The 12,680-nt window shown below is 38.5% G+C and overlaps 1 protein-coding gene and 1 non-coding gene across 7 annotated transcripts in view; both read right to left on the bottom strand.

The window, feature by feature from the left end:
• PLS1 (plastin 1) overlaps positions 1 to 12,680 on the bottom strand; it is a 118,873-nt gene that overhangs the window by 58,208 nt on the left and 47,985 nt on the right. Inside the window, exon 1 of one of the 6 annotated variants that reach the window (XM_043875493.1) lies at positions 2,430 to 2,581. The exons of 4 other annotated variants lie outside the window; for them this stretch is intronic. The gene's annotated coding sequence lies outside the window, so the exon portion shown is untranslated. Of the gene's footprint in view, positions 1 to 2,425; positions 2,582 to 12,680 lie in introns of those variants that run through there. One more of the 6 variants, XM_043875496.1, reaches the window with a different exon arrangement.
• LOC122676197 lies at positions 11,085 to 11,191 on the bottom strand. Its single transcript, XR_006335481.1, has one exon. It is a non-coding gene; the product is annotated as a U6 spliceosomal RNA (small nuclear RNA).

Here is a 12,680-nt window from a genome sequence, read left to right as displayed (position 1 = left end):
CTTTTAGAATGTTTACTTATTTTGTGTTGAAAGAGGTGAAACAGTCCTTTTAGGACATTTAAAAATAATCCCCCAGTCTGCAAAATGCTAATTCTGTTGTGGCTGGCTTCAAATTTCTGTGGTTTTGGTCATCCTGCATATCCTTTCCCATATTCAAGAATGGTTTCTATCCCTTGCCTCAAGTTTTAAAAATAGTGGTCCAATTTTAGCATTTGCACTCCACAGAAATGCTGCAAATTAACGGTTCTTGTGTTGATCTTGCATATGAAATGATAAATACACCTGGGGTTCTATTCTTTGCTCAAGCCTATTTAAATGTATGTCACTTGTTAATTACATAAAATATCTTTATTCTCCCATAATCCAGCAGAACTAGCACATAAAATTAGTGAAAAAGCAATTTACCCAAATGTTATTATTAATATAAAGAAGTTTGTAGCATTATACAAGTCCTTTAGTACTTAAATGAAGCAAATATAATAGATACAGAACAATCTTTAAAATATATTCTTCTTCAGTTTTTTTTGTTGTTTTTTTTTTTTTATGGCAGTGACATGCAAGATCTTAGTTCCCTATCCAGGAATAGCATCTTCACCCCCTGCATTGGAAACGGAGTCTTAACTACTGGACTACCAGGGAAGTCCCTTTAATATATATTATTAAAAGAACAAAGCAAGGAGCAGAAGATTAAGTATAGCTGGGGGAGGGGGAGCTATATCAGTTGCATATTTATAAAAGCATTTCCAGAAGGATACAAAGAAAGGTAATAGTGATTGCCTTTCTAGGGGAAATGGGGAATTGGAGGCCAAGTGAAAAGGGGGCTTATTTTTCATTACATATTTTTAGTCATTTTTTTAGACTAAAGGCAGCCAAAATAAAAAATAACTGTAAAACAATAGAAGTAATTGTGATGGAACTTCCCAGGTGGTCCAGTGGCTAACACTCCACGTTCCCAATGCAGGGGATCCAGGTTTGATGCCTGGTCAGGGAACTAGATCCCACATGCTGCAACCAACAGTTTGCATGCCATAACTAAGACCCAGCACAGTCAGAAATATTTTTTTTTTAAGAAGTAATTGTGGAAAGACAATGGAAACAAACAAATACTAGATATTTCCTTATGAGAAATTAGTATTTATTTATTTATTTATTTTTTGATAAATTAGTATTTAAAATAAATACTAAAATATTTCCTTATGAGGCAAAATACTATGATTAAAATAGTAAAACAATTTATAGCTTTCTACAAAGGCATGAAGATTTAGCAGTAGAATGGTTAATGGAAAACATTTTGCCTCTTTCATAAGTGCAGAATCATGCATAAACATACAGTATCAATACTTCTCTAGATTGTTACAAAATTATGATAATAATTAAGCACACTACAAAAAACTAAGTACACTACATAGTGTGCCTTAAGCATTTTTATATTGCACAATAAACTTATCAGGAGTAACATAATGTTTGCTGAGGAAATACAGCTGTTGAATTTGATGTATAAAAAACTATTCTAGCTACATGATCCCAAATAATTTGCTTACTATGATATTTCTCCATGGGAAAATGTTTCTGCCGCAGTAACATAGCACAGAGTTTTTAAAACTTTGCGACCCCATGGACTGTAGCCCACCAGGCTCCTCTGTCCTTGGAATTCTCCAGGCAAGAATACTAGAGTGAGTTGCCATTTCCTTCTCAGGGGATCTTCCCAACCCAAGGACACACTGCTAGCAAATTCTTTACTGTCTGAGCCACCAGGAAAGCCCCTAAAACTTTATGGAAGAGAATTAAATTTTCAAAGTAGTATGCAACATTTTAGAAGAAAACCCCAATGACCCTACAGCTAGTAGCCCAATATTTATTTTTCTTACTAGTCCCATAGTTAGATGATTAATACACTCTCTTAAATGCTTTGTGTCCATTCTTTCCTCACCACTCCATAAGGCAGGTACTGTCCTCATTTTGTAATTGACAAAGGTATGGTTCAGAGGATTGAATAACTTTCTCAATGTCCCAAAGTGAAGAACTCTCAGAGGCACCTAACCAAGTTGTAGCAGAACCCTACTGTGTCTTATTCCTTCCTCTAGGCCAGTACGTTCTGAAGTCTCCCCAATGTTTATGGTTTTTATATCAAACCATAAAATGTATAAATATGTAACTGTCCAATAATCATACAATAATTTATGTAATATATGAAGCATATATACCTGTGAAATAAGAATTTGCATTTTAAAAGAAATCAGCCTCTGTAAAATTCTTTGTAAAGTTCTGGGGAAAAACTTCTAATTAGATCAACTCATACTTATCGAGCACATAACTTGTCAGTCCTAAAACACTAAAACCCAGAGTCACTAGAATTCACTCTGCAGTTTTAGAAATGAAGCACACATCACTAATTGGTACCCAAACACCTGGCACTGATGCTCACCTACCTGGATGCCTGAGACAGCTCAGAACAGCATAGCTTTCCAAAGTCAGTCCTATAAAAAGGAGCCCAGAGACAGCCAGGATCACTGTCAGAGACTCAACAGCAGGGAAGGTTATGCTAGATTTTCTAGACAGGTACATCTTCCCATGGCTTTTGACATATGTCCTATACATCTTCAATAATTTCAACTCTTCTTTCCTTCTGTTTTTTCTTTTTTTAGCCCATATAATTTTAAATAACACCTTCTTTCACCAAGTAAAACCTTTCTTCCCTGTCTTAATTCTTAAGTGTACCATGACACAACCAAACATAAATTTGGAAAGTTAAAAGTATATTCTAAAAATGGACTTCTTAATTTAGATGAAATTGGATCTGATCTTTTCTCCTCCCTCAAATTTCTAGCTTCCCTGAACCTCTGAAAGCTTTACTAAATTAGTCTACGTAGCTCTTTATGGCTGGCAGGTTCTAAAGTTCTTTGGACAGTTTCAGAAAAAAAGGCATCAGAAACAACTCTGAGACCACCAAGACTTTGATGCCTTTCTACCAATCCCAAAGGCCCAAACTGTGAGGGACCAAAGCAGTCTTCACTGGTACTTTCTGGCTTCCCAGCTCTTCTGCTTTCCCTCCTCTCACTGTGGTCCTAGGTCCAGGTCACCCGAGATTCTGAATTCTTGAGGGAGCCACTGACTCAGGGGATGCAGCATTCCCCCTAGTCCATCTTCCAAAATTCCCTTTTTCCCTCACTCCCCCTTCTCTAGTATTGTAAACAACGATGGCAAATACTTAGAACTTTCAATGAGGCTGGAACTATGCTAAGCTCACCATTTACCATTCTTCTACTGATGGAACAAACATCCTCCCCTAAAATGTAAATTAGAAGACTATTGAGATTAGATAATCTGCCCAAGGAAGGCAGACAAAATAAAAGATTAAAAAACAAATCAGTTTCTTAACCTAAGCTCTCAAATTCTATATACAGTTCAATTAATATCCCTATCCCTATTCTCTCACTGCAAGCATCACAGGTAGAGTTCCTACACACACGTAGTTTTGAAGAAAGGGTTGATGACCAATTGACACTTATGTATGAGTGGCTAACAAACCCTCAAGGTGTTAAATTATTCCAACCTTATTTATATTTTAAGGGCAACTGCCTGTTTTCTTTAGTTGAATAATGGGTAAATACATGATTGTGTAATCAACAGAATATTTATACAACAGTAGATTAAATGAACTACATCCATCTGCTTCTTAAAAAAAATATTAAATGGAAAAAGCAAAGTGCTAAAGGATACATACAGTATACCAATTATTGTAAATTATGAAACACAGAATATATGTCATTTACATTACCATACATATGTTGTAAAACTTAAAAACACATGGGAAAGACACAACAAATTAATAATAGTGTTTGTCTATGGAGAAGGAGTTTCCCAGGTAGTGCTAGTGGCCACCTGCCAATGCAGGAGACTTAAGAGATGTGGATTTGATCCCTGGGTAGGGAAGATTCCCCAGAGGAGAGCATAGCAACCCACTCCAGTACTCTTGCATGGAGAATCCCATGGACAGCGGAGCCTGGCAGGCTATGATCCATAGGGTCAAAAAGACTCGGACATGATTGAAGTGACTTGGCACATGCATGCATGTGGAGAAGGAGGTAAGGGACACATCTGTGGGCTAGAGCTGATCTTTTTTTTTTTTTTTAATGATAAATTTGAAACAATTATGGTAAACTTTTAACATCTGTTTTAAATAATGCATTACTTTAATTTTTAAACTCAATAAAAATAATAAATAAAATAATAAAGATAACAAAAGAATGTGTTTTGAAAAGGAGAAAATTTCCCAAAGCCCCTCAAGGTTTGGGGGGGGAAATCTCTTTAATACTTTAATCATAAGCAATAAAAATAGTTAATAATATTGGGGCAGAATAATTTATTGAAACATAAACTTGTATTTATTCTCCCACCCCATTTAAAATGCAATAACTAACTCTTGTCTTAGGAGTTCCGGCAGCCCAGAAGGCAAAAGCAGATTGGAAGTGGTGGTCCCTTCAGTCTTTGGACAGAAGCACAAACCTTCTCAGGGCTCACTTAGGCTGGTTGTGCTGGGAATGGGGCGGCAGGAGAAGACCACCTCTGAGTAAGATGGAGAGGAAGAAAGATTATCCTGGTGGAAACAGAAGGGAAGCCGTGGATATGAGCAAAAAGCCCCGGGGAAGGCAGAGAGAAGGGATGAAATGCCACAGAACCTCTGCTGCAGGGACCCACGGGCTGAGCCGCGTGGGTGTTTCCCAGGCCCCCTCAGAGGATGAAAGACCAAGGATGGAAGCACTTCCTCCCAGCCTTTGCCGTCTCTAAGATCCCAAGACAACAGAGGCTGATAGGCAGATTCCAGGTGCCTAAGACTTGACAGGACTCAGGTAGGATGAGGCATCACAGTCAAAATAAAGTTGCTTTCAAGAACATAAAGAGGGAATTCCTTGGCTGTCCAGCTGTCAGGGCTCCACACTCTTGCTGCCGATGGTGTGGGTTCAATCCCTGTTCTGGGAACTAAGAACCCCCAAGTCACGTGGCCAAGAAATAGAATATAAAGAAATGTGATATTTCTTTCCTACCTGACTTTTTTTTAATGGTAAAAGCCTTGATGGTGTCTCTCTAGAGAAGTGACTAGGATCAGAGGTTCCAGGGCATTTCAGTACCTTCTACTGGTGTCCCCTCCTTCCCTTCTTCACCAGCTGTGATCCTAGCTCCCACCACAGCCCTCCTCTTTGCCTGTTACATCCTATATTCAACTCTCCATTACAGTTGAAAGATCACAAGGTCACTGGAATATATCCCTATGTGAAAAAGTAAACGGCAAAGAAATATAAATTAATTGAAGAGTTTTCTTTCTGGTGTAAAGGAAACCTGGAAAAATATTTTCATCTGCCTGTACTATTCCCAGCAATTCCCTTTTCTGATCACATTTCACTGCATCATTTATTTTGTAAAAAGCAAACATTCATGTTCCATATCAACTTGTTCAGTTTTTCAAATCAGACTTTCTTTAGTTAACAGGGAAGTCCACCAACTCACCAATGTAAGTGTAAATTGGGATACCACTGAGTTTGTTAAATATTAGTGTCCTACTCTACATACCAACCTGGATAGCCCTTTGGACAGAGAGAATTTTTAATGGGTACGCTAATTCAAATTTTCCCTGAGCATCCTTCCGGTCTGACAGAACTGAGCTCAACTTCCTTCTTCATTCTACAGGGGGCAGACATGTTAGGTAAACATTCCTAAAAAGTGATTAATTTGATTGCTAACAGCTAGAATTTTTTAAATCCCAAACTATTTTTTAAAATAGTAGTTATGGGTACTATGAATTAACTTTTTCTCAAATAAGCAAAATAACTTCCTAAGTGCCTGCCTGCACCATCCTAGAAAACATAATTAGACACCATTATGAGGAGTTAAGCCAGGATTAACACCTGGGATGAAGGGGTTTGGCTCCAAGCTGACTCATTTGTGACCTCTCAAAGTGAGGCCTGCCAATCTCCTGCAAAAACAAACAAGACAAAAAATAACAATATTGTTATTGCTATCTTAACGTTGGGGCTCTTCCCCCCTTTAGATTTCCCAAGTCTTAACCATCTCATTACTCCCCACACTACCAAGTTAACATAATTTCTGCCCCTAATTCTCAACCAACAGTTCACTCACCACTCCCGACACGTCCTTAACTCCTTCCCACCTGCCGTAGATATAAGCACCTCTGTCTTTTCCTTGCCTCTTATGTATTATCTACATACATTATTGTGATGGTGATGGATACAATAATACATTCATTATTGTATTCTTGAATATGTGTTGTCTTGTAACAGTCACATTTTGCTATTTTATTCTTATCTTCCTAACATCATTGCTGTCTCTTTGCAGGTAAAATATATATGTTTTCTTCTTTTTGTGTTCCCCATGGTCTTATCATATTATATATGTGGGGAAAGATTAGTAAAATTTATTAATAGCGATATTTCCCTTCATAGAGCAGGAATGAAAAAGTGAAACTGTCAGTTGCTTAGTCGTGTCCAACTCTTTGCAACCCCATAGACTTAAGACTGCCAGGCTCCTCTGTCCATGGAATTCTCCAGGCAGGAATATTGGAATGGGGTGCCACGCCCTTCTCCAGGGGATCCTCCCAACCCACGGATTGAACCCAGGTCTCCTGCATTAGCAGGCAGATTCTTTACCATCTGAGCCACCAGGGAAGCCCCAAGAGCAGGGATGGTACTAGGTCAAAAAAGGGCCAAACCAAACAATGGTCCATGGGAAATGTGTCACCAACAGATGGGTGAAAAGACTGAGTGGGGGTTTCAGCACCTCAGTAACCAGTCTTCATTCAATCATCTCCTTATTTTTTATTCAACAATGACTTACGAGCTCCTGTTCATGGTGCTGAGTATTATAGGCACAAAGATGGCACTGAAATTTTGAACCCACATGGGTTCAAAGTCTTTCAAAATAATCTTTAGTCAACCTTTCCCTTAAACCTTGCAAAATAATTTTTGGCAACTTTTTCCTAGTTCAATTCAGTTGCCCAGTCATGTCCTACTCTTTGCAACTCCATGGACTGCAGTACACCAGGCTTCCCTGTCCATCACCAGCTCCATCAGCAAAGTAGAGAATAACAGAATCTGTATACATCTTGTCCCCACTCACTGCATGGGTCACCTCCGTGACCAGCCTCAGTTACATTCATCGCAGTCCTGTGTTTCTGTACACCTGAGCATAGAGTTGGGGTTGGCTTCTGAGCATTGAGTGGCTGCTAGAGTTTCCACCAAGATCTTTCTACATCCATTTACTTCAAAGCCCTATTATGAAACCCCTAGTTGGGGAGCTTACATTCACTCAAGTACTCAATGAATAAGTATTATTTGACTGGACTAATGAGATTTAAAGATGAGTAAGAATCAGTCTCTTCCAAAACAACATTCAATATAATACTGACCAGGTTCAACTATAAACACCTGAGAAGCTTAACTAAACTCAGCTTAACTAAAACTGAGTTTGGGGTAAATGACAAAGTAATCTTATGATTACTTCTCTCTGATAAATTAGAATCAACTCCTAATTCATTTCCTGTTTTAATCCAGATTTAAAGGCACCTCTTATACACAATATATCACTTACTGTCGGGGTCACTCAGTATATATCACATATAATTCTGGGTTGGAACTTTCTGAATGAATTGTAGCCAAGGCAATCATAGCATATGGAATAGAATACAAGAAGGCTAAAAGGGTGTGTGTGTGTGTCTGTACACATGCATGTGTATATACTCAGCACATGCAAACATATGCATTGGAGAGAAAACAAGAATGAGAGAAAGAGACCAAAGACTGTTGAAGAAAACAGAAACAGGAGTTCTCAGAGAAGCATTTAGCAGGTGAAGGACTCATGTTGCAGCAAAACTCTCTTTATTTCTCTTTCTTTATTAAAACAAAGTGCAAATCAGAGCTGGGCATGACCCAAATCAAAATACTTATGTAAAAGCATGTGGTGAGTCAACAAGTATTTGGAGTCCAAAAGTGGACTCAGGCCCAAAAAAAGCAGATTATACAGAAGGACTTGGAAAAAATAACTTTCCCAAGGACAGACACCAGAAGCTGCTGGCATCACAACTCTGACCTTCAACACTTTGTGTATAGGATTCGGTCATTAGAGCACAGAGGTTCAAATGTCATGTGACTTATGCAACTGAATGAGTAGTTGTGAAGTGTTTGTGTTGCTCACTGAATGATTCAATGAGTGTGTAAAAAAATAATAATAATTTGGTCTCTTCTCACAATGCCCTTATCCGAGTTCTCCTCATTATTCCTGACTGAAACCAAATAAGTGCTGGCTCAGTTCTGAAACCCTAACACTTAGCGTGGGTGCTAGTGCAGAAGTGATAAAGCACTAGCTTAGGCAGAGAGGGACAATATGTAATGCTCATCTCCCACCCTGTGCCCTCAGGGCACCCGGACAGGTGTACTAAAGGACCCACCATGCTTCCACAGGGTAGACACAGCTCCTCCACTGCAGCCTAAGGGGCAGGGAAAGCTCTGCCCCTCTGTTAGCCAAGGTTAGTAATCTTTTTTAAGTTGAGAAATAGGAAACTACATTAAATGGATAGCTAAAAGAAGGAAAGTTATGACCAACCTAGACAGCATATTAAAAGCAGAGACATTACTTTGTCAAGAAATGTCCGTAGTCAAGGCTATGGTTTTTCCAGTAGTCACGTATGAGTTGGACTATAAAGAAAGCTGAGCACCAAAGAATTGATGCTTTTGAACTGTGGTGTTGGAGAAGACTCTTGAGAGTCCCTTGGACTGCAAGGAGCTCCAACCAGTCCATCCTAAAGGAGATCAGTCCTGGGTGTTCATTGGAAGGACTGATGTTGAAGCTGAAACTCCAATACTTTGGCCACCTGTTGCGAAGAGCTGACTCATTTGAAAAGACCCTGATGCTGGGAAAGATTGAGGGCAGGAGGAGAAGGGGATGACAGAGGATGAGATGGTTGGATGGCATCACCGACTCAATGGACATGAGTTGAGTTTAGGGTAAACTCCAGGAGTTGGTGATGGACAGGGAAGCCTGGTGTGCTGCGGTTCATGGGGTTGCAAAGAGTCGGACACGACTGAATGACTGAACTGAACTGAAAAGATACAAAATAGAGTTTATTGATCAAAGCTTAAGTCAAGAATATGTATAGGAGATTGTGATTAGAACCACTGGAGGTGTGAAACAAAGGGAAGCCTTAGTCCCCAGTCTTCCTGAAGCTTCAAGCTCTAAATTCAAAATTAAATTAATATAACTAACTTGAAAACTGAGGTCATTATGATCTATGAAGTGGCAATCAGTACTTCTCAGAGCCTACTGGCCAATGAAGCCCCATGACCCCAAGCTCAGCAATATCTTTGTTCTGCAAGCCATGGAAATTCTTCCCAGTTAATGAAGTCCAAGATGAGGGGAGAGGTCCCTACAACCTGTATAGGAGGTCCCTATATCTGACTCCCCATTCTCCACCCCTTTTCTTGATGTGTCCATGATGCTAACCAGGGCTTTAAAAGGGAAAGCCAAGGCAGAGCTCCAATGAACTGTTGTCTAGCAGAATCAGGCCCAAAGTTGCCTGATCTTCTGGTGTTTAAAGGGAAGCCAGAAATTCTTTTTTTTTTTTCCTTCAGAAATCCACATTTTTCTGTGAACTTTGATTTTCAAATTTAGCAAACAATTTGAATTATTATAACACCAGGGTTATCAAACTAGAACTCTGGTCTATTAATTTTGGTTCTGCAGCTCCCTAATTTTCAGTTATCCCACTTGGCCCCTCTAAGGGCCTCAGAGAAAATGCTATGTCTCTCTAGAAACACTCCAAACAAATTAGCTCATTCTAAGGGCCAGAGGAAAATATTTAGTCCCTTGATGTGTGAAAACACAACCTCAGTTGTATACCACTCATGACATCCCTGATCCCAACAAGGGATATTTCCAAGGGTCAGTTCCACTGCGAGAAGAGGGGCCAGCATGTCATGAGCCCATCAATCAGATTCCCAGTCAGGTAACTGGATCTGCCTTCCATCCCAGGATCTTTTCTTCTCATTTATTTTTTATATCCCGTCTACTCTCCCCCACCCCCACCCCCACTTTAGGACTTCTCTGGCTGAGAAAATTCAATACAAAGTGTTACCCAAGTTCCTATCATATTGTGGTACAATATCAACACTTCAAGTATTATTTTCTTCACATGCTTTGTTTCTTCTCTAGCAACTGTCTCTGAACTTCTGGTAACAGCATTAACTTTATTTTGGGGGTTCTACTCGTTCCCTATCATCTATCCAAGCCATTTGAGCAAAGCTCCGGGTCCTTTTCAGCCACAGTGATTTGGTTTAGGGACAGGTATATCACCTAGTTGGAGCCAACAAGACAGAAGAAAGCTTTGGTGAAACTTTCTATAATGGGAGGCCTACACACTCCCCTGGATCCCTATTGACGAGGATATAGAGGCCAGAGCATCTGTAGCCATTCTGCCTCCATGAAGAAAGAACCCAGGACTGAGAATGAGGCTAAAACCAACACTCAGAAGAAATCAGAGACAATGAGTAAAGAGAAAACACATCTTGGCAGGGCTGAATCTTGAATCCCACCATGCTAAAGCCTTTGTGCTTTTTCCAGCTACTTGAAACTATATTTTAACGCCAGTTCAACTGGGTTTCTGTTACTTGCAACAATGAGTCCAAACTGATAACAAAGAGCAATGATATACATAATTTACGAAAAGAAAATGATAAAGGTGGGTGTCATTTCCTCAAAGGATAGATATTTGGACATCCTGAATTGGGAAAGAAATTAACCATAATTATATTTTCTGAATAGAGTTACACTTAGATAAGAAACATTTTTTCACAACTTGTAATTTACCCCCACCACACCTAATCCCAGAAATTCAGGGCATCAGTTAGTTTACAATTGCTCCCACAGCAATCATCAGCGTTAAGATTATATTCATAGCCTAAATGCCTCCCAGTCTATGGCTTCTCTGTACTGTTTTTTTCCTTCTCTTTATCCACAAAGGTTTTTTCTACTTCTCTCATAAGTCACTTCTTTTTTTTTGGAGGGGGGGTGTTTTTTTTTTTAATATGGAACACTTCACGAATCTGCGTGTCATCCTTGCACAGGGGCCATGCTAATCTTCTCTGTATCGTTCCAATTTTAGTATATGTGCTGCCGAAGCGAGCACTCATAAGTCACTTCTAACTGGAGATGATAAACTAAGTAGTAAAATATAGTATGAGAAATGACAGACATTTCTGGTATGAGGCAGGGCACAGCAATCTAGCTACAATAAGGAACATTCAAAGTCAACAAATCATTAAAATCAGGAAATTACTAACTCAATGCACATAGAAGGGAAAAAAACAAGTAATTTACATACATCTCTAAGAGAAAAAAAAAATAAACACACAAGATGTTTGCAGATTTATCCCATGCTCAACCCAAAATAGGCACCCTCAGGCATCAAGTCCCTGTAAGTTAGTGCAATTTCCAAACGGATACTTAACCCAGACCGCAGTAGGACTCATACTATAATTTGCCGTGTGGACCAGTAATGTGCTTCCAGCAAACAAAGGGAACAAGAAAGATGCATGGCAGACAGGATTTAGGAATCAATGAGGCTGAATACATAAAACTCTTTATCTATTCTTATAATAGCATTTTTATACATTATCAGATATCATATGGCTTCTCAAGGAAATTGGCCTGAAATAAACTTTGGGTATGAATATTAGAAATGACAGATCTTTCTTTCTTTTCTGTACATAGATCAGATTTAATACTGTTTAAATCATCTAAACCCTTCCTGATTTTTTTTTTTTTTTTGGTCTTCTATCGGTTACTGAGAATTTTCTCATTGTTGTAAATTTCCCAATGTAATTGCAAATTTGTGTCTTTCTCCTTTTTGTTTAATTTTTGCTCTCCCTCTGTGTATGTGTGTGTTAGGTGCATATAAATGTGGAACTGTTATATCCTCTGATGGACTGACCCATTTCTATTATAAAATGCTAAACTTTAACTTTGCTATTTTGAAATAAATTCAGGCTTACAAAAAGTTGTAATAATTGTGAAAAGTGTCTCCATATACCTTTTACCCATCTTCCCCAAATGTTAACATTTTATATAAACATAGTACACATCAAATCCAAGAAATTAATGTTGATATGACTAATAAACAACAGACTTTATTAAAATGCTACACTTTAGGACTTCTTGCCTCAAAACTTTCTTTGACAGTAGTACAACTTTCTTTGGATTAGTGCTTCTTTCTTTCAATTTTTCTGAATCCCTATATTTAAGACATAGCTCTTATAAGCATTATATCATCAATTTAATATCAAATATTCAAGCAATTTTTATCTTTAAACAGGAATATTTACTTAACTAAACTTAATGTAATTACTGATGTGTTTAGACATAAGGCTACCACCTTATAATTTGTTTTCTATTTTCCCACCTGTTTTATCTTTCTATCCTTTCTTGATTTCTTTGGAGTTAATAGAGTATCTTCTTTTTTTCTAGTTTTCTCCTCTATTAGCTTCTTTATCAAGTCTATTTCCTGCTTTTATCTTTGTTTTGGACTTCCAGTTTACAAAAATTTCCTGAGACAACACTATATTGCTGTTTAAAATTACAGAAGCTGCCTAATTATCCACTTTTCCCTGCCATCCCAC

This window comes from Cervus elaphus, chromosome 19 (assembly GCF_910594005.1).
Source record: "Cervus elaphus chromosome 19, mCerEla1.1, whole genome shotgun sequence".
Taxonomy (NCBI): Eukaryota; Metazoa; Chordata; class Mammalia; order Artiodactyla; family Cervidae; genus Cervus; species Cervus elaphus.
The sequence above is the reverse complement of the archived record's forward strand: the minus strand, read 5'-3'. Positions and strand labels throughout refer to the sequence as shown.